Source organism: Pelodiscus sinensis, chromosome 3 (assembly GCF_049634645.1).
Source record: "Pelodiscus sinensis isolate JC-2024 chromosome 3, ASM4963464v1, whole genome shotgun sequence".
Taxonomy (NCBI): Eukaryota; Metazoa; Chordata; order Testudines; family Trionychidae; genus Pelodiscus; species Pelodiscus sinensis.
Window position 1 is genome coordinate 79,835,115 of NC_134713.1, and position 23,384 is coordinate 79,858,498.

Here is a 23,384-nt window from a genome sequence, read left to right on the forward strand (position 1 = left end):
TAGTGTGCAGGCACAGAGGGAGGATGGCTGGTTAAAGAATTTTGCATGTGCAGCCATGGAGGCTGATGTGTGGGCATAGATGGATGACTTCTGCCAAAAGAGCTTTGCAAATGCTGACAGGGAGGCCTTTGATTCTGTTCACGCTGCATCTTTATAAAACACTTCATCTCATTTTGGTCTTCCATGAGCTTTAGCATGCGCTCAGCGACTTCTGTTCTGACTTGTATCTCCCTGTCACTCCTTTCCTCTCTTTTCTCCATTTGAAGCATTGAATGCAACAACACATCCTTGTCACACAAGATCCTCTCTTGTCCTCCAAGGTTTTTTCCTTAATTGATAAGGGTCAGTCTGTGGGGAAACATGCCTGACTTTTCAAGGTTTGGTCTGGAAAAGAAACCATTCACAAAAGAGTGACACTACTTTTCCTGATAAAGATTGTAACATTTCACTAACATGCCCCTCTTCCCTGGCTGTACTAGAGCAACTTACTCTCCCACATGGCTGCTGCCTGCACTGCCCTGACCCCACTTGCATAGTAACTTACCCTGTGTCTCTTCCCTTGCTTCACACTCCACGTCCAGTTGCTGAGAGTCCTTACAAACACTGAGAATTGAGAACAATTCCTTGCTGCCTCGCGCACAGGTGGTCCCTGGATTGAGCCCCACTCTCTTCATCTGCTTCCATCTCTTTGTTAATAACTTCTGTCTTCGGGATAACTCCAGTTCCTGTCTTTGTGCTATTGAAAGCATCCACATTCTCCTTGGGATTGAACATGGGTTGCCTACGCAGGACTGCTTTCAGTTCTTTATAAAAATGGTATGTTTTGGGAGTAATACCAGACTGACTATTTGCTGTCTCTGCCTTCTGGTACCTTCTGGTATGCTTGTTGGAGTTCCTTTGTCTTGGCTCTGCATTGTAGGGTGTCTCGCTCATGCCCCTTCTTGTGTGTGTTCCAGTTCCTATGGGTCACTTGCAGCTGTGAATCCTCCAATTCTTCACCCCACACACTAATAAGATCCAAAAACTCTGTGGTTCTCCTGGCAGGGTGAGTGACTGAAATGACTGCCTGTCTCAGATTTCTCCAGCAGTTTTCTCTCTGTCTCTCTCTCTCATCCTCCTCCCCCAGCTTTCCCTGCCTTAAAGAGACAGTACATGGCATCTCTCAAACTTATCCAGTAGGCAGACAGCACACACATGCTCTGTCTCACTTCCCCACACACATTCTGTGCCCCCCCCCCACACAATCTCTCCCTCTAGCCCTTGTCTTGCCCCTTCTGCCTGAGGCCTCACCCCTGCTGGGGGCCCAGAGATGGACCCTCATGACTTACTAAAATGCATGGAGCGGCTCCCCTGCAAAAATTATTGCCCACTCCTGATCTCTAGTATCTTTAGCTTGCCCCACCCATTCAGTTTTCTTAGATTTACTCTGGAATTTATAGTAGTTAACAGGGCTTTTTTTTTCATCTTTAATAGTTTTTTTTTTTCAAAATTTTAAACCAGCATAATATGTGCAAAGTAATAACTCAACTTTCACTATTTATTTTTTTTAATTCTCAGAAGTTTTCGGAAGACCACTTTCATTTTGGTTCTATTAGTGATTCTACAGTTTACTGGACTCAGACAACAGTTGATGAAGATGCTCTACAAATATTAAATTTAACAATTTTGAACGCCATCTATTGTTTCTCAATTTTTAGAAGGCATTTTCTAAACATATTTATATTTTTAAAAACTGTGACTAGATAATGAGATTTTTAAAGATACAAAGAAAATTAAACAGATACATTGATATTTCTCAGCAAAAGGCCATATATGCCATAGTCAAAACTTGTGTAACAACAAAAAAATCAGTGAAGGTGTTTAAACAAGATTCATGTGAAAAACAGGAACAATGAAAGATCAGCTGCATGTATTTGATTTTTGAAAGAGCTATCCTTTAGAGCTCCAGACCCAGGATTTACTTAGCTGTATGAGCACAAAGTTTCAGCATTTTATGATTACCTGCTTGCCTGAAGCAACTAGATGTCTGAATAGCATGAATAGGCTGATAACGAGTAACAACTCCCATCTATTAGAGGTACAGCTGGAAGATGTGGCCTAAATGAATTCCTACGACTGCATTATGCTGGCCCAAAGCAAAGGCCATTTGGCCAACTCAGTGCTCCAATCATCCCCAGTTGTCCAAAAGGATCTGCAAGAAGTTTAATATGAAGGAATTTTCTAAAATGAAGCCAAGGAATATTTTAGGCAAATGAGACACTCCTAAAGCCCTGAACAAACAGAACTGGTTTCTGAGCTTCGGGGAGACAAATCCATTGCGTCATTCTTTGACACTTAAGTGGTGCCAAGAGAGAAAGTCCCCAGAGTAAAATGCTGGAATATTCACAGTACAAGAGAAAGTTTAGTTTGCATCATATGCCCTGTAGAGGAGTATGGCCTGGCTTGACTGCCTACTGTTCTTCCTTTAGGCTATGTCTAAACTACATTCCTCCTTCAAAAGAGGAACATAAATGAGGCTGATCAAAAATTCAAATGAAGTGCAGCGTTATAAATCTTATGCTTCATTTGCATAATCGCGTGAGCACTTTTTCAGGAAAAAACATTTTTTTGAAAGAACCCGTACACCTCATTTTTTCAGGAGTATGGGTTCTTTCGAAAAAGGTTTTTTTTCCCCTGAAAGAACCTCGTCTAGACTGCCGTTTCTTTTTCGAAAAACCCCTTTTCAAAAAAGCTCACACGATTATGCAAATGAAGCACGAGACTTGTAAATCCGCACCTCATTTACAGTCCTCTTTCAAAGATGTGCCCTCAATGGTCTTTCTTTGTCTCCCATGCCTGATTTTAGTTTACTCACATATTTCTGTCCCTGGTCAGCCAGCATGGGAGCCCACAGATTGGAGAGGGTGCATGTAAACAAAAGAAGGTAAGAAGGTAAGGGACAAAATGCTACTGGACTGGGCCTCTCTGCCAGACCAATCAATAGCAGATATGTTCACAAATGCAGAATGGTGGCAACTAAATCAAAGAAGGAAAGATTTAGATGACAGTCTGAGAAACAGTATGATTCTTCCTAATGTTGATATTCAGGAAAGCACCTCTCAGATCCCTGCATTGCTTTAATGTAAAAATCCATAGGCAAGAGAGGAACAGGAAAGTCAGTGTTCCATCTGGGCAGTTGTGGCAAAAACTGACTTCACTTGCTGTGCTTGTTTAAGGAACAGTTGTTGTGGTGGAACTGGCCTGTTGCCCAAGGGTTGGAGGTCACCTGGCAAATTCACAAGAAAACACATTAGCACAAAGCTTCTGTTTGAGCAGGCGTAATCAAAAATTCCCCAATGCAACAAGTGAAAGAAGAGGAGGCTCACCCTCCAAAGTCCAACAAAAGACCACTTTGCCACTCTTTCTAGTTTCTGTAGTGTTTCCTTGCCAGATGAGTTTGTGAATGTTATGGCCTCATCTTTTTTAGAAACAGGGAATTCTTTTTCATTCTCTAAAGCATGCCAATTTTAGTCAAAACTGCAGTATCTTAAAGAAACAGTAACTGCAATTGAACCTTGTAGATCATTCTGGGTCATTGTAGTCTTACTTGATTTATTATAAGCACGCATCATTGAAATCCACAGCTCAGAAGGTATGTAAGTTAGACATGTTCTGCTGAATAATTCAGAATCTAAGCTTATAAATTGTATTTTTTTCCTTAAAGAAAAGAGGATGTATGCAAAGCTATCCAGGTAAATAAAGCCTTCGGTCTTTAAATGAGTGCACAGTGCACTCTCTCAGTGCAAGGCAGATAGTCTAGAGATGAGAATTTATTTTTTTTATTTTAATGAGTTAATTTTAAAGCCTTATTTAAGGGTTAACACCAATAACTAAGCAAAGTGAACATAATGCTTATTACATACTTTAATTTAAACAATGAATAGAACTGTGGGTGAAATTTTGGTTCTGAGTGTGAAGGTACATTCTATCTATACCCAGCTGTCTGTGCCACTCTGAATGCGGGACTTAAGAAGGTCTACAGGAGCATTTTAAGACACTGATTCTAAGGACTTGTCCACACTTGAAATGCTACAGAAGAACAGCTGTTCTGCAGTGGTGCTATTGTGTAGGCTCTATGTATGCCACTGGAAGGGTTTTTACCAAGGCAGATGACTATTTTGCGGGGCCCAGGGCAGCCCAATTTCGTGGGGCTCCCCTTTGCCACGGCGCATGTGCGGGGCTTCTTGAAGCCCGGGGCGGCTACCCCACTCGCTCTGCCCTATATCCACCCCTGGTTTTTATCATCAGCACAGATAATCCACAGGAAGAATTCTGTTTCAACCTAGCTCTGTCTATGCTGGTGATTAGGCTGGATTAAGTACCTCACTTGGCGATGTTGATTTTTCACACCTCTGAGTGACGTAAATCATCCTATAACCCACCCACTCAATTTTTACAGCTGCAAAAAACTGACAATTCACCTGAAAAGTTTCAGCCATTTTGTGGAGGGAGAGGGATTGTGCTACTAGGAGTGGGAGCCAGTAGGTAGGGCTGCTTCTCCTTTACTCCTTGCCAGACACTGGAGCTGAGAACTGTGCAGGAAAGTGCAACTAAGCCTGAGCTACAACTCCTTGAAGCACGGATCCCCCTTGCTCTAGAGTTCAATTATCTGAGCGAGTGAGAAAAAAGCGGTGCTCGGATTGGGTGAAAAGCAGACGGGGCATAAGAGGGATGGAGGCAGCAACCACATCAGTGAGAGGAAATGAAAAGCTGCTTCTCCTTCCTAGGCTTCTGCCTAGCTCTACTGACCCAGAAATTTTGATGCTTGAGAGCCACTTCCAGGTCACGTCTCATTGGCTGAGCAATACCGGCCTAAATCTGCACAGAGCGCTGCAGTATAAACCGACCACACTTGCTAGTTTTCACTGTTGCTACTAGAAACCTAAAGGGCATCAGAAGTGACAAGAAATCAGATCAATGTAACTCTCCTGAAACCCACAAGCAGAAACAGAGGAAGTTACTGCTCAACTGCTGGTGGTAACAGAACAGACCATGTTTCCATCCTACACACTATGGAAATAATGTCAGTACAAGGTAAACCTTGTGAGGTACTATTTAAAAACCTCAAATTTCTGATCAATAATATGGCACAATACATGTATCAGCATTATATGTCAAGTTATAAACATAAGCTGAGAACATGACTAAAAGTGTGTTTTCCAGATAAGTCTGAGAAATGGCTAAATGGTTCCTCAAAGACAAAGGGCAAGCTGATGCCTCAGCCAGGTGTAACCAAGGCTGATGGACCATTACCTGCTAAGTGGACATTTTGTGGCAGAAAAGAGGCAAGAATTTAAAAAAAAAATCTATATTTTAGCAAAGAAAGCACAGAGATCTCCTTCTACACAGAATGATTGTCACCTTGCTCCCAGCTAGAAATGCTTCTCAAAGGGGGAGGACAGTACTATAAAATAAGGGCTGGAGACCCCAACACATCCTTCCTTCTCTCCTTGCCCATCACATGAATTGTACTGACAAAGACAAGGAAAGCAGCCATTAGTCTCTTGTAGAGGGGTCCTAACCTGAGAGCTTGGTCAGTAACCTGCTGGAGCGTATGGGTAAGACAACAAATTCTACTGGATTCAAAGCAAAGTTAATTTAGGTGCCTGTTGGTGTTTTATATTTATTTTTCTTGTAATTATTTCTGGCTTTTATATCTCATGCCCTGTACTCACTAAAATCTGTCTTTGGAGTAAATACTCTTGTTTTATTGTTTCCTCTAATCTGGTGTGTTTAAGTTGAAGCGTCTGGATTTTGAGTCCCAAGTTGTGTGCATATTATTGCCTTCAAGGAACAACGGACTTTATATATGAACTGTCCAGGACATAGATTTCCAGTGTGAAAATCTGGGACTGAGAGTGTGTTGGAGTCACCCTGTGGTAATCTTTATAGCTGGTAAGAGCTATGGCGTGGCTGGCTACAGACATACACATAGCTGGCAATGACATACATGATGGAGGTTCTTTCTGAGCAGTCCAGGTTGGAAGCTACAGCATCAAAACATTGTAAAGGTTATGCCTGGCAAGGGTGTCCCAGCTACTCTGTCTGGACTGAACCCTAGTAAGGCTACGTCTAGACTACAGGCTTCTTTTGGAAAAAAATGTTTTGGAAGAGATCTTTTGAAAAAACTTTTTCCAAAAGAGAGCATCCACACACAAAAGTGCAGCAATGTACTTTTTCAAAAGAGAGCATACAGACTGATTGGATGCTGTTTTGCATAAAAGGCCACCTAGAACTACTTGAGCCAGGACTTTAGGTCCCTAGTTGCTTCTGCGTGCTGGTGCCTTGCAGAGAGACACGCTTAAAGGGACCCTTCTCCCTCCCCCCAGACAGCTGTTTCTCTGCTTTTGTTGCGTACTTGCCTACCTCTTCAAGGGACAGCAAAGCTCTTGCAGTGCCTGCTGTGGATGCCCTGCTTTTTTGGATGCCACAGCTTCTCTCTTGGTGCCATGGAGCCAGAGCTGCCCCTGGGCATGTGATGTCCCCACATGGCCATACTGCAGTTTTTGCAGCACTGTGTACCAGCTGCCTTCCTAGTCCTGACCGAGCTTGATCCCGAGCTCATTTTGGGGACCCTCTCCCTGGGTACAGGAGCTACACTCTGGCAACTGCAACCTACTGTGGAGAGGTGTTTCTGGAGGCTGAACACCAGTTCGGACTGGTGGGACCAGCTGGTCATGGAGTGATAGGTGGCCAGCAGTGTCTCCAAAACTTCTGCATACAGAAGGCCACCTTTTTGGAGATATGTGCCTGGCTCGCCCTTGCCCTCTGGAAATGCGACTCCCACCTGCAGCCCGCCGCCCCCTTGGAGAAACAGATTGCAATCACCCTCTCAAAGCTTGCCACCCCCCGACATCTACCAATCAGTGGGCAACCAGTTTGGCGTGGGGAAGTCCACTGTTAGGGCTCTCCTCATGGAGGTAAGGCACTCTGGGGCTGCAGTCCCAGCAGAGGAGGTGGGGAGGGAGAAGTCCTGGTTAGAAGATGGATTTTGTCTTTTTACCCAGACATTGCTCCTTCCACCCATTTAGTCCTGGATTTACTTGGTGTCTGATCAAATTTTTTAAAGCCCTGTTTATGAGCCTTTGGATAAATATGCAAGAGGTTCTTGGGGTGAGCTTTAGGAGCCCAAAATTAGTTTTGTGTATTTCACGGATCAGTGGGAGTTGTGTGCCATATCCTGGCCTAATTAGAGAATATAAGTGTTATAGCCCCCAGCTACAGAGCTTGGCTCTTTAAATTGTAAAGATTTCTGGTTTGTCAGCCAAGATGGTGGCTATTCCATTTGCAGGGGTGACAGCACACAAACTTGAGAAAGTGGGATTTGGAGTCACTTAAAGGCAGTAAACAGCATCTCCTCTCTGACATTGGTTGGATATAAATGCTTAGAAACGGCACTTTAGATATAACCTGGTGGGTGCAGACACCATTTGCAAAGTGAAGAAAATACCTGTGAAGATCAAGCTAACTGAACGGAATCAAGGATGGCTGCTCAACCCAACTCGCAAGGCTATCAAGTCAGGCCACAAAGAGCTCTGGCTCTCCAACTGTCCAAAGATGACAGCTGATCCTTGTTGGGGAAAGTATGCTAACAAGACTATAAAAAACCACATTCCTCAAGGTACAAGTGAACAACTGTAATAGTGTACTGTCCTTCCAGGATCTATCTTCAAGACTGGATAGTCTTCTGAAGTTGACAAACAAGGCTTCCTGGGTGGTGATGTATATCAGCACTAATAACGGCTTCAAAGGACACCTTGTGGATTATAGACTAAGTAATCTTCTCAAAATCTTTCCTTTCCCACAATGAACTGGCTAGGTAAGTGGTGTAGGGTAAAAAAAGGCTTTTGTTCACTGGAACAATGGCCCAACTTCTTTGGCAGTGATCCCCAACCTTTTTAAGCCCAAGATCATTTTCTGAAGTTTAAGGGCAACCTAAGATCTATCATGCTCCTTCCCTGAGATGCTGCCACCAGCACTGCTTACTGGCAGCTGAATAGAGCCTGTGTGTGGGCCCACCAGCCGAACGGGATTCTGGACCAACAGAGGAGCACCTGGACACAGGGTTGGTTACTGAGTGGAGTCCTGTGGAGCAGACTAGTGCTTCCATGTGCAGAGTCAGTGGCCGAGTGGGACCATGGGCAAGCAGCAGAGCCCCCAGCCAGGATCCTGGGGCTAGCAGCAAAATCTGCTGGGTGGTACTTACTGTGGATGGCGGCACGGTGAGGCTATGGCAGGCTCTCTGCCTGCCCAGCCCCATGCTGCTCCCAGAAGAAGCAACAGGCCCTTGTGGTGGGAGACATGTGGCTCTTCATGCTGCCCCTATCTGCTGGCATTGCCCCTTAGCTCCCATTGGGCACAGTTTCCCGTTTCTGGCCAATGGGAACTGCAGGAGCTGGTGTCTGCAGGCAAGAGCAATGCACTGGGACTCCTGCTCCCCCCCCCTTCCTCCATACATGTGGGGCCACAATGACTACTCCCAAGAATGGCCAGAGGTGTGAGGCCAGGGCTAGTTGATCACAATCCATTGCAGGGCCCCCAGGGTCAACCAGTAGATTGTAATCGACTGGCTGATGACCACTGTTCTATGCAGAAGGGCTTGTAGAGCTGGGAAGGCCTCCAACTCAGTAGAATGGGAACCAATCTTCTAGGGGACAGGCACTAGATTACTATCATGCCCTCCTGACTAAAAGCCAAAAGATGAAAAGAGAACAAATGAGTGTTTGTTTATCACAAAATGAATAAAGGCACCCAGGGATGAAATGAGAAGAAATTATTTAATTGCTGGTACACCAATACTAAGAGCCTGGGTAACACACAAGAGGAATTGTAACTGCTCATTTATGAACATAAATCCAACCTAGTTGATAACTGAAATCTAGCGGGAAGATTCATTGATTTTGAAAAGATCAAGAAGGGAAAAGGGGAGGGAAAGTGGCACTCTGTCAAAAATGCTAGTGACAAGTTGGAACCAAATGATCTTTTGCATCTGGAAAAAAGCCAGACAATGTATATTCATGTATACTCCAGTCATCTGAAGTTACCGTTGGATTGGAGACAGCGGTTACTCAAATTAAACATTTTAAAATCAGCAAATCTGGATAATTTGCATCCAAGAGTTTGAGGAGAGCTGACTGAAGAGCTCTCTAGATTGTAAATGTCAATTTTCTGTAAGCATTGGAACCCTAAGGAAATTCCAGAGGACAGGAAGAAAGTTTACTCTTGTGCCATTTTTAAAAAGGAGTACTGGAATAACTCAAGTAATTATAGGCCTGTCAGCCCGACTTCCCTCCTCAGTAAAAAAAATGGAATGGCTGAAGTGACTCAGTTAATAAAGAACTAAAGAAGAGTAATAAAATTAAGGGGGCAAATAGATCTTGTCAAACTAATTTGAGATGTTTTTATAAGATTACAAGCTTGAAGGCATTTGACGTGATATTGCATGGCTTTTTTATTTAAACATGAATGATACAAAATCAACATGGCACACATTAAATGGATCACAGCAGCCTGACAGGCCTCAAAATATAACTGTAAACAAGAAATCAAACAGGTGGCTCTCTCACAATTGGTTCTGGCACTTTGCTAGATTTATCATTTTTTAATCAATGGCCTAGAAGAAGATATAAAATTGCTACTGATAAAATTGGCAGATGACAAAGTCTGAGAAGTGGTAAATAATGAAGAGGACAGGTAACAGCAAACTGGATTGCTTGGTAAGATGGATACAATCAAACCATTCGCATTTCAATGTTGCCAAATAAAAGTTCATACTTTTAAGAACAAAAAATGCAGCCATGCTTACAGAATGGAAGATTATCTCCTGGGAAGCAGTAACTCTTTGACATCACATGTATACATCATCTGAACACGAGTGAATAGATATATCAACAGAGAAATATTATCTTTGTATTTGGCACTGGTGTGACAGGGTTGCCAGTGTCCAGTACTGACCCGAACAGTCCGGTATTTTCACCTCCTGTCCCGTAAAAAAATCCTGAAAATACCGGACACCTAAAATGTCTGGTATTTTCTGATTTTTTTTTAAACCAGACAGAAGGTGAAAATACCGGACACCTGGAAACCCAACGACACACTCGGCACCTGCGTGGGGTGTTAAAAGATGGGAGTATAGGGGTACTTTGATCTGTGTGTCAATTGTTGGCATCAGTTCATTTTAAATTTCTGGAATGAACCCACTTATTACAATTGATTGCTTTGATATAAAGCTTCTGTAAATAAAATGAATGGAATAGTCTAATTTACTTGAGCTAAAATCTGATTCATGAGTTCCATTCCAGAGATTTAAAAAGTATTATTTTATATAAACATTTAATTAGACTCAAATTGTCAAGTTCATTAAAAGGAGAAAGTGTGTTTGGTACTTTCCGTCACTTTGGTAAAAAAGATGTCTGCTAAAATACAGTACTCCATTTAAAAAAAAAATACACACACACACACACACACACACACACACCCCCCCACCCCCACACACCATTGCTCTTTGGCAGAAACACCACAGTAGCATCCCAATAAAACACAACATTTTTGTCATGGAAAGTTTCTGCAACAACAAGTGAAATTCAGCATGTTAGCAGTAAATATGGCCAGTTTCAGTAAGAATGGAAAAGCTAAGTAAGCATGCTGATGACAATCTCTCCTATACCTTGATCAACAGTTTCCTGAGACACTAACTGTGCAATTGGCAATTCTTTTTCAAAACTTTTGTTAAGCTTATATCAGTTTCAGTAGAATGTAAAATGGGTCAGATCACAGCCTCAGAACTACGGATAGAATTATGCTGCATCACAGAGGGCCAGTGACTATCTTGTATGCGAGTGTCTTCTCAAGAGGAGGCTTTTCTAACTGTTGGATCCCAGAACTGTCTATTTTTATCTCAACGGTCTTTGTCCACTCAGAATCTCTTCTTTTCCCTGGATGACTCCCACTTCCCCAGTAAAGCCCAGGTGATTCAATGTCATTTTATGTATAATCCTGTGGTCTCCAGATTTGTTATTCATCTTAAATGATACGTTATTTGCACTCAGACACCTGAAAATAGGCAGGATAGAAAACCTAATTTACGGAAAAAGAGACCATGTGGTCCTGGCAAATTTCCTAATTCATACATACATTATCTACACAGAAATGGTATTTTAAAGAGCTCTAAAATACTGAAGAAATTAAAAATTCCATATAATAAAAATAATATTGAGGTTAATTTTTGAGTCCCAGACACGAAGAGAAAGGGAACTAAATAGGAGCATGCAAGACTAACCTTTGTAATGCAACCAGACTAAAGTGAGAATAGGCACAGAAGCTAATGCAATGAAGCCCAAGAATAGCTGTTTTGCAAATCTCAAGAGGCAACACTGACCTGAGTTGGCTGCAGTTTCTGACTCAATTGTAGTTTGAAGTATTCCAGTCTGACCCTCAAGTGACAATGCTGCTGGAGGACATACTAAGACACAAACACAAGCAATTGTTTCACATAATTCTTTTAGATGCAAGCAAATACAACCTGTTGATGCAAACAGAAGTACTAAAAGGGGAGGCTTTATTTACTCCTAATTTAAAACATGACTGAGTGGGGCTCGAACAACAATGTTAATATGAGAAAGGGAGGAATAACATTATGTTGCATATCAGTACGTAATCACAAAACCGCTTTCCCCACACAGAACAACAACAAAACCCCTAATATATTTGTGTAGCATTACTTGTTTTGTAATTTGGATTTATAACTCAAGCTAGTATGAAAGAGGTCCTTTTCCCATATTATACATAGGAAACATGTTCTTTCTCTATGGGATGTTAATGTAAAATCCCAGACTAGTGTCTATCAATTCTTGAGAGCTGCAGCACCGAGATACTACTTAATGATTATCGCATCTTCCTCCTCCCCCATCCCGTTGTCCTTTTAAGATTCCAGGGACTGCAAGAATAAGCCAAACCCACTTTCACTAGTATGACCAGGATCAAACACTGTCAACAGTGGTTTATATAAATGGTCTTTAAATACTTCTTACAGTCATGTAGATGGTATGCCAACTCCCAGCATGCCAGAACAATGCAGGCAACTTAGTTTCTGTAATCCCATCACAGTAATAAAGATCTTTAGTTTCAGATCTAACTGAAATTGGGTAATAGTGAATAATTCAAGGAAACAATGAGAAACTCCAGCTTCAATTCCAAATGGCATATACTTTCAGACGTGTGTATTATGGTGGGGTGTTAAGTAGTCCAACTTCAAACTGTGCTACTTCTGTAGATTTATGAACAATTCTCAAAATACGTGTGTAGTTAATCTGTATCACTACCACCACCATCCCTTACGTGCCTCCTTTTTCCTTGGTCATTCTTTACATTTCTTCCTCCATACTTTCCATTTTCCTTCCCTTCTCTCCTGTTCCCCAGTTTTTCTTCACTCAAGATCAGCTCAATCATACAATGCTAGGGCTGGCAGAGACCTCAGGAGTCATCGAGTACAACCCCCTGCTCAAACCAGGACCAACCTCAACTAAATCATCACAGCTAGGGCTTTGTCAAGATGGGACTTAAAAACCACTAGGGGTGAAGATTCTAGCATCTCCCTAGGAGTGCTTTGCCACCTTCCTAGTGAAATAGTCTTTCCTAATATCCAATCTAGACCTCCTCTACTGTAATTTGAGACCATTGCTCCTTGTTCTGCCATCTGTCACTACTGAGAACAGCCTCTCTCTATCCTCTTTGGAACCTCTCTTCAAGAAGCTGAAGGTTGCTATCAAATTCCCCCTCACTCCTCTCTTCTGCAGACTACATGAGCCCATATCCTTCAACCTCTTCTCATAGGTCATGTGCTCCAGCTCTCTAATCATTTTGGTTGTCCGCCGCTGGACCCTCTCCAATGCGTCCACATCCTTTATATAGTGGGGGCCCCAGAACTGGATGCAATACTCCAGGGCTATGTCTACACTGTAGGCTTCTTGCGCAAGAACACTTGTTCTTGCGCAAAAACTTGAGGAGCATCTACAAGCCTGCTCTTGTGCAAGAAAGTTTACAGTAGATAATCAGAAGAGAGGGCTTTTTGTGCAAGAGTTATTCCTCTCCACGCGAAGAATAAGCCTTTTTGTGCAACAGCTCTCACGCAAAAAGTCTCGTATGAACGGGAACCGGGGTTTCTTGCGCAAGAAATCCCTACGGCTAAAATGGCCATCAGAGCTTTCTTGTGCAAGAGAGAGTTCACACTGCCATGGACGCTCTTGCGCAAAAGCACATGGCAGCGTGGACGCGCTCTGGCGCAAGAACTTTTGCGCAAGAACTCTTGCACAAAAAGTTCTTGCGCAAGAAGCCTGCAGTGTAGACATAGCCCAGATGTAGCCTCACCAGTGCCAAATAAAGGGAGATAATAACTTCTCTAGATCTGCTGGCAATGCTCCTCCTAATGCACCCTAATATGCCATTAGCCTTCTTGGCTACAAGGACACACTGTTGACTCATATCCAGCTTCTCATCCACTGTTATCCCCAGGTCTTCTTCTGCTAAACTGTTGCTTAGCCACCCTGTCCCCAGCCTGTAACAATGCTTGAGATTCTTCTGTCCCAAGAGCAGTACTCTGCACTTGTCCTTGTTCAACCTCATCAGATTTCTTTTGGCCCAATCCTCCAATTTGTCTAGATCACTCTGGACTCTATTCCTACCTTCCAGTGTATCCACACCTAGTCGCTGCTTGAGGGGGAAGATGGAATGAGTTTCTGCCTTTTGTCAATGGCTTTACAGGTTGAACCTCTCTAGTTCGGCACTCTCTAATCCAGCAATATCTGTGGTCTGGCAGGATTTTAATTAGCCAAATGTCCATTTATCATGGGTGTAGTCAAGTTTCCTATGGTCCCATAAAGTTTGTTTACAGCTACTAGTCCTGGCTCTCAGTGTTCTATGCTGTTATTTAGCTCTGATTTACCCTTTAATGTCTTCTAAGAACCCAGCAAGCAATGGAAGTGTTGGCAATGCGGTTAGACAATATTGACCTCCCGTGGTCTTGCATAATCTGTGGTTTGGCACTGGTCAGGCCTGGAGGGTGCCGGACTAGAGAGGTTCAATCTATACAAGTCTTTTCCTTTCACAATTTTATTGTCTTTAGTGTAGCTTTCTTGAACCATGAAAAATGACACTATATATTTCTTGTGGTTATTCTGCAGAGCACAGTTTTAAATGCCTCAATGAGAAAAGTGAAACAGAAGAGTCTCTGACTTTCTTTAGATTTCCACTAGTGCATTTTGTACTTTTTTTGTGCTTTTTCTCTTGTAAGTTCAGCACTGAGTCTAACCATGCCACTTTTTTTTTTAAAGTGATACATATTAGTTCATCTGTTTTCTCTGTAAAGTCTTTTGAATTCTTTGCAGAGGACAGGAAGGATGTGGGCTCCTTTTCATATTCAAATCAGGCAAATTAGTCTTTGCTTAGTTCCTGCAATGCAATGCTTATTTTACATTTAAAACACGAGAAAGGAGGTGGAAAATACACTCTAGGTAGACTATCTCATTTGGCCTGCTCTTTCAACCTTATTTTAGACCTATATAATATTGGGGAGAGTAACATTATAATTATGGAAAGTATGATCAAATAATTTGCATAAATGGAAAGCATCCAAGTGGGTTTGACCATAGTACACTTGAAAAATGGCTTGAAGACTCAAGGCTAAAAATGGAAACGATCTTTACATCTGCTTAAGTTATCCACCTCCTCCCTATGACCGCAACCATTAATTTTATAAATACACCACTGTAAAAGAAGCATGGGAAGCATTTTACAGGCAAGTAGAACAGTTAAGTACCTGCCCTTTCAGAATACAAGCTCTGAGCAGACAGCCAAGGGATGGGCTACAACAAAAGCAGGTGACTATTTTTTCTTGCATTTCAGAAATCAAGTGTGTAAGCACATACTATTAAGCTTCTTCTCACTCCAAAGTGGATAGTATACTCACATTATTTAGAACATTCCACAGCTAAAAATACAAAATCTACTGTTTTATATGCCAAGTTAAATCCTGAGGGGATTTTCCCCCTACCACCACCAGGTGGGGATTCATGGATAGGCATGGAAAAATGGAATGGGGAGAGTAGTGTAAATGGAGAGGCAATGGCTTTGGTGAAGACTAAGGGAAGCTGAAGCAGCAGGCAGGTAAATCAAAGCCATGTTGGGAGTTTTCAGGGGTGCGGGGGTAAGAAGAACAGATACAAACAGCAGCTTGTGCACCTATGAACATTACAAGTGCTGCTGGTTGTGTGAGAAGGGGCATGTGCATGGTAGAAGAGGTGAGCCTGGTAGGAGAGGGTCTGCTGAGATAAAGTATAATAAATGAAAATGCTAAGAAAGCTTTCTGCACATGGCACTGTATTGTCTAGCAGTTAGAGCAGTGGATTGGGAGTCTGGAGACATTGGGTCATATTCAAAACTCATTGACTTGCCAGGTGATTTTTGCTATGTGACCACCCCCTCTCTGTGCGTCAGTTTAACTATTTAGAAAATTGGGATACGCATCTGCCTCTGCACAAAACATTGTGTAAAAGGCACTGAATACTGAGGCTATGTCTTTACTGCCAAAACGGTGGCTTTTTATACTGAGATAATTAATATGCATTAGTTATCCCTATGTAAGCCTTACAGAAGATACAGGTAGTTCTTATCCTAATGCAGCTGGATGAGGTCAGCGCTAAACCCAGCACCTGTGGTTGACCTAAAATAGATAGAGCAGGGTAAAAACTACTGCACTTCATCTCTTCTAGGATTTCAGCTTTATGTGAAAGAACAGTGAAACAACTAGCCATGCCACTGTAAAAATACACCTATTTTGATAATGATTTGCACTTTCAGGGTATCTTCACTATCAGTGTGAATGACTTAAAAGCACATTTCCATAATGGAAAGTCAGGACAATTTTGGAACAAAACAATGCTACAGTAAAAAGTTATGATGTACAGCATCAGGTGTGCAAAAGGAAAGAAACAACAGTGAATGCAGCTGTTAGAAAGGCTGTTACTATCGTCAAATGAATATCTTTCACTAAACCATTTGATTAGTAAAGCAATAACAACATGGCATGACCTTTTGGCAATGCCAACGACATTTAATTTTAATTGATTGTTTTTTGTGTAGACAGCTAATCATATGAATTACCCACTGACTTTAAAGTGATCAGACTACTGATGGGAAACCACAGTGTGTGTTCATGTGTGCACATGTTTGCAGTGTTTCTACTGTGAGCTCTGCAGAAAAAAGGCTTAGAAATGGATTTGAGTGGAACATCTCTGTTCTTAACCATTACTCTAAGGCAGGGTGTCTCAAACTCTCGGCCTGTAGGCCATCTGGGACCCAAGCAGTTCCACAATCTAGCCCGCACACAGCTGCTGGCACACGAGTACCTGCAGCACTGGCTATTTAAGGGACAAAAAGATTTTGAATACATACATACATACAAAGATGCACAATAAACATGAACCAAAATATGTCTAGGAAAGAGTACCACAGAAAGGGATCTAGGGGTCACAGTGAACCACAAGTTAAGCATGAGTCACCAGTGTGACACTGTTGCTGAAAAAACAAACCCCAAACACATGATTCTGGAAGGCATTAACAGGAGTGTTGTAAGACATGAGAAGTCATTCTTCCACTCTACTCTGCACTGATTAGGCCTCAACTGAAGTACTGTGTCCAGTTCTGGGCACCACATTTCAAGAAACATGTGGAGAAACTGGAGAAGGTTCAGAGAAGAGCAACAATAAATGATTGAAGATCTAGAAAATATGAGCTATGAGGGAAGACTGATAGAATTGGGCTTATTTAGTTTAGAGAAGACGACAGAGGGGACATGATAAAAGTTTTCAGGTATCTAAAAGAGTGTTACAAGGAGAAGGGAGAAAAATTATTCCCCTTAACCTCTGATGATAGGACAAGAAGCAATGGACTTAAATTACAGCAAGGGAGGTTTAGGTTGGACATTAGTAAAAACTTCCTAACTGTCAGGGTGGTTAAACACTGGAATAAACTGCTTGGGTGGGTTGTGGAATCTCCAACACTGGAGATATTTAAGAGCAGGTTAGACAGACACCTGTCAGGGATGATCTAGACTAGGGATGTACCAGTATAGTCGATTAACTAATAAGCAAAAGCTTATAGGTTAATGATATAGACTACACACATTACCACCCCCACCACCCTTTGCCAGCAAATTTTTTAGCAGGCTGGCCAGCAGCCCAGCTCAGTCCCGGCTTGCATTGGGTCCTGGACCTACCCCCGCTACAACTCTGCATTTAAAGTGTATTAAAAGCAAGCAGCCTGGCTCAGTTCCGGCTTGTGCTGGGTCCGGGAGCTCAGATCCCTCCCTCCCGGACAGGGGCTGCCCGGGGACTACAGAATAGTCAACTAACCAATAAGAATTCATGAGCTTAATCGACTATTCAATTAACCGATATTTAACATCCCTAATCTAGACAGTGCTTGGTCCTGCCGTGAGGGCAGGGGACTGGACTCAATGACCTCTTGAGGACCCTTCCAGTCCTAGAATTCTATGAATATATCCAGTTCAGTGTCACTGATTCAATTAACACGAAAGATAGTTCTATTACTCCTAATGCATTTATCAAAAACAGATTTAAGTATGTTCAAAAATAATAAATGTAGCTGTTGATTGCAATGGAAATTGGATGCATAAGAGACGTAGGCCCTAATCCTACAAACAGGTACACAAGCTTAACTAAGTTCACCGAGTTCAACTGCATATGTATTTACAGGACTGAGGTCTTACTGGATTATTTATTCCATTTCCCAGTGGGGCAATGCAAGATTATTCCCCATTTAGAATATGATTTTTAAAAGGCGTATTCAACTGTTTAAATCAGTTGACGAGAGATGTTTCAAATCACTTTAGCGATCTAAAAAAAAAAATCCCCATTTAGCTAGTGTCAAGGATGATTAGTTTACAGAGACCTGCTGAGTTATGCGGGTCATCACAGAAGCAAGCAATATCTCAAACAATTTTAGAAGTCTCAAGATGCTATCTAATTTTTTTTCTACAAAACAATGTCAGTTTTAAGATGAGCTTTCTTGAAAGCTTGAGGAAGAATGGAAAATTACTTATCCCACTGGGAAAATGCAGGTGAATGGTTTTAAGGTACACAGTAATGCAATTTCTCGCATACATTGCATCTACTTCTTTTTGATAGTCACAGCAGGCTGTGACTACACTATGAGCTAGGGTGCAATTCATCTGCTTGTATGTACAGACTTATGCTACCGCTCCTTGAACTAGCAGCATAACCATTATAGCATAGGCTCAGCCATGCTCAGTACATCTCCACTATGGGTTTGTGATCAGCTATGCTTCCACTGCCACTACCAGGGCTACTATAGCTACACTGTTGCTTATACTCTCATTAACTCAATGACGGCTAATGTGAGTATGTGTATACAAGGAGTGGAATTTGCAGAACAGCTAGGATAGATAATGTGATGCCAATTTTTAAAAAGGGTTCTAGAGGTGAGCATGGTAATTACAGGCTGGTAAGTCTATATTACCGGGAACAAAATACAGGACTATGTAGCACTTTAAAGACTAACAAGATGGTTTATTACACGATGAGCTTTCATGGGCCAGACCCACTTCCTCAGATCAAATAGTGGAAGAAAATAGTCACAACCATATATACCAAAGGATACAATTTAAAAAAATGAACACATATGAAAAGGACAAATCAAATTTCAGAACAGAAGGGGGATGCGGGGGGGGGGGGGGGGGGGAGGAGGGGGGAGAAGGTAAATGCCTGTGAGCTAATGGTATTAGAGGTGATAATTGGGGAACCTATCTTGGTAATGGGTAAGATAACTAGAGTCTTTGTTGAGCCCCCCGCGTAGAGTGTCGAATTTTAGCATGAATGACAGTTCAGAGGATTCCCTTTCAAGTGCAGATTTAAAAGGCTTCTGAAACAGGATGCAGGTAATTAAGTCATTGAGACAGTGTCCTTTCTGGCTGAAATGGCAAGAAACTATTTTTTCTTTGTGATCCTGTCTAATATCTGTTTTGTGGGCATGATCCTTTGGCGAAGTGTCTGAGACGTTTGTCCAATGTACAAAGCAGACGGACACTTTCGGCACGATAGCATAAATTATATTTCTGGATGCGCAGGAATATGTGTTCTTGATCTTATAACTCACTTGGTTAGGTTCAATTACCGGGCAAATTGGTTGAAACTATAGTAAAAGAAGAATTGTCAAACACGTAGATGAACATAATTTGTTGGGGAAAAGTCAACATGATTTCTATAAAGGAAAATCATGCCTCATTAATTTACTAGAAGTTTTTGAGGGGGTTAATAAGAATGTGGACAAAGGGGATAGTGTACTTAGATTTTCAGAAAACCTTCAAGAAAGTGCTTCACCAAATACTCTTAAGCAAAATAAGATGTCATGGGATAAGTGGAAAGTCCTCTCGTGGACTGATAACTGGCTAAAAGATAGGAAACAAAGAATAGGAATAAATGGTCAGTTTTCAGAATGGAGAGAGGTAATTAGTGGTGTCCTGCAGGGGTCTATACTGGAATCTCTCCTATACAACATATTCATAAATGATCTGGAGAAGGGGGTAAACAGTGAGGAGGTAAAATCTGCAGATGATGCTAAACTGTTTGAGATAGTTAAGCCCAATGCAGACTGTGAAGAGCTTCAAAAAGATTTCACAAAACTAGGTGACTGGGAGACAAAATGGCAAATGAATTTTAATGTTGATAAAGTAATGTATATTGCAAACTAATGCATATTGGAAAGCATAATTCCAACTACATGTAGGATACTAATTTAGCTACCACCACTCAGAGATCTTGGAATCATTGTGGATAGTCCTCTGAAAACATCCATTCATTGTGCAGCAGCAGCAGGCAAAAAAGCAAACAGAATGTTACGAATCATTTAAAAAAAGGATAGAGAATAGATAGAGAATATCTTATTGCCTCTGTATAAATCCATAGCACACCCACATCTTGAATACTGTGTGCAGATGTGGTTACCTCATTTTAAAAAGATATTTTGGCATTTGAAAAAGTTCAGAAAAGGGCAGTAAAAACAATTAGGGGCATGGAATGGCTACCATATGAGAAGAGATTAATAAAACGGGGATGTATTAGACTGGAAAAGGAGACAACTAAGGGAGAGTGGGGGAGGCGTATGATAGAGATCCATAAAACCCTGACTGGTGTGGAGAAAGTAAATAAGGGAAAGTTATTTACTTTCTCCCATAACACAAGATCTAGAGGTCACCAAATGAAATTAACGGGTAGCTGGTTTAAAACAAACAAAAGGAAGTACTTCTTCACATAACACATAGTTAACCTGTGGAATTCCTTTCCAGAGGATGTTATAAATGCTAAGACTATGGCAGCATTAAAAAAAGAGCTATATAAAAATTCATGGAGGATAGGTCCATTAATGACTATGATTTCCGTAGCCTCTGTTAGTCAGAAGCTGGGAATGGGCGACAGGGGATGGATGACTTGATAGTTACCTGTTCTGTTCATTCCTTTTGGGGTACCTGGTATTGGCCACTGTTGGAAGACAGGATGTGGGGCTAGATGGACATCTGATCTGACCCAGTATGACTGTTATGTTCTTATGAATCACACCCTAGCTCATAGTGTAGCTATAACCTCAGATGCATGTTATACAAATTTCTCTTTCATACAGACAGCCGGGGGGGGGGGGGAGGAGAGAGACTAGTCCAGCAACTAGTTAACTATCCGATAAGCATTTGCTTATTGGATAGTCAACTAGTCGCTCACATTGCTAGAAAGGAACACTAATGTGCTCCAATGATCCTGGATATGCAGGTGGGACTGTAATGTCTGAGCGTCTGTCAGGCTGGACTGATCAAAGAGCAGAGACTAGATAAAAAGCAGACCACTGGTTCTCCAAGTTGGTGGTTGAGCAATAGACCAATAAGCTATATCCTTGTAAAAAATGTAGTCATAGAAACACAGCCACATAGTCCTATCATACTGTGGAGCCTTGTTTGTGTGCTAAGCAATGTCTGACCTTGCAGGGAGGATTCAGATTAAGCTATTACATAAACATTCACTAATAGCAGGCACTGAAGCTAGCAGCCACTGACCACTTCTTCCTACAATCCAACAGTGGTATAAGCTCTTATAATCCTGATGTGTGCCACATGAGCAGGTCATACAGATAAGTCTTATCAGTACTCTCCCGTGTCCCACGTCCTTATTCTCTTCCCCCAAACAGAAAAGTACTAGTGTGTAAGAACGTATCTACCATCATTCATACAGGCAATTCTGTGAAGCTCTTCCATAAAAATAGCAGGCAGCTAGACTAGCCTAGAATAGATGATCCTGGAACAAAGCTCAATCACAAATTGATCAAACATAATGAAAGGGAGACAATTATAAAAGATAAAAGGTATGCTCTAGACCAGAGGTTCCCAAATGAGAAACCCTCATCCCCCCCTCCCCGCCAAAAAAAAATAGCAGCAAAACTTGTTAAAAAAAGGGGGGGGGGGAGACACTGACTGGGGACAAAAAACAAAAATAGCAGCAAAACTTGAAGGGGGGGGGGAGATTGATCGCCTCGTGCCCCCCCTGGAATTTCTTCACCCCTCCCCAGTTTGTGAACCCATGATCTAGATGGTGCTTGGTCCTGCTGTGAGGGCAGGGGAATGGACTTGATGACCTCTCGAGGTCCTTTCCAGTTCTATAATTCAAACCACATTTCAAGGGGATTAGTCCCAGATTCTCCAGAACTTTCTAGATGGTCAGTCATATCAGTCTTACAAAAGTAGCACATGAAGTTTGCTGGTGGTCTACCAGTGTCACTGAGCAATTGTCCATTAAAGGACCTTAGAAAACTCTACTATTCAAAATCTGCTATGGTACTGGCCACCTGCTGCATTCACACCACCAAGTAAAAGATTAAGAGGTTGAGAAGAGATCTTATATAGACTACAAGATTTGAATTTGCAGGATGCATGAAGAGTAGAAACAATGTCACGGGGACTATGAAGCCACATAAAACTCCCAGGATTTATCCCTGACATATTGGAAAACTAATAATGCTGATGTGCAGCCCGAAAACAGAAAAAATAAATGAAAAAAGATGGAGTTGTGATGTTGATCATATGGAAAGTGATGGGGAACTTACTGTTTATTATGTAAAGAAGCTTTACAGAGCAATCAAATCTAAAGAGCTTGTTGAAACAAGATAGAGGTCTGGGGAATGCACTCTGGGAATGGCATCAGTCTGCTAATTGTGAGGAGTAAAGGAAGAGATGGTGGTGAGAAATTAGAATCTAGCAACAAAGTCTTCATCTTTATTTATTCAGTTAGTAGCAGAATTACATAGAAATTCAATTTGAAAAAACAGAAGTCTCACATGCAGTTATAAATGATGCACGCATTGCTAGACTGCGTATCAAAGGGTATGTCTAGACTACATGGCTCCCTCGATGGAGCCATGTAAACTAGTTTACCCAACATAATCAATGAAGCAGGGATTTAAATAATCCCCGCTTCCTTAAAATAAAAATGGCCGTCGCTCTGTGCCAACAATCAGCTGATCCGGCACAGTGCAGCAGTCTAGACGTGGATCAATCGACAAGGGAAGCCTTTGTCGACCGCTCCCTTATGTGAAATCCCTTATTTAAATCCCTGCTTATGTAGTTTAGACATACCCAAAGAGAAAAAGCACCTCATAATTTTACAGCCCCCATACATATTCAGTAAAATGTCTAGCAACAAAAGTCAATTAGCCACTTCTTCTAAGAGTGTAAGGCCCCGATCTGGCAAATATTTACATGCAAGTAGTCCAAGACAACTCACATGAATACAAATAAGCATGTGGTATAAATGTTTGCAGGTTTGGGGCCTAAATAATGGACTTATCTGACACACGAAGACATAAAAATGTGCCAGGAAGGAAGAGGCAACGATTGACATAAATAGGATTACAACCTTACTCTGTTTAAGTAACACATGAGCACACAAAACCATATGGAACTGATGGCATACGTCCATCAGTACCATACCTTGGTTCAGATACTGCATTCTTTCCCCTCTGAGCTTAGTCTCTTCTTCACCTTTTGAGAGTGTAAAGCTGCTTGGGCAGAAACTGTTTTTCTGTGCATCAATACAACATTCAATACTTTGGACATGACTAATGTCGCATATATAATATAGTTTATTTTGAGTTTTAGTCTATGATCTTAAGCTTTTTGTTTTTGTTTAAGCATTGAAGTAGGTTACTGTATCTCTGAATAGCCCATCTCTCTCAGATGAAAAGTTTTCTGTAACTCTGGTTTAATGGAGGATAAC

At 41.7% G+C, this 23,384-nt stretch overlaps 1 protein-coding gene across 7 annotated transcripts in view; it reads right to left on the reverse strand.

Annotated features, from left to right (window-relative positions):
- The window catches only part of FYN (FYN proto-oncogene, Src family tyrosine kinase), a 191,554-nt gene that overhangs the window by 63,961 nt on the left and 104,209 nt on the right, over positions 1–23,384 (reverse strand). For 4 of the 7 annotated variants that reach the window (XM_075923995.1, XM_075923991.1, XM_075923990.1 and 1 more), the window contains one exon: positions 11,417–11,500. The exons of 2 other annotated variants lie outside the window; for them this stretch is intronic. The gene's annotated coding sequence lies outside the window, so the exon portion shown is untranslated. Of the gene's footprint in view, positions 1–544; positions 1,215–11,416; positions 11,501–23,384 lie in introns of those variants that run through there. One more of the 7 variants, XM_006123219.4, reaches the window with a different exon arrangement.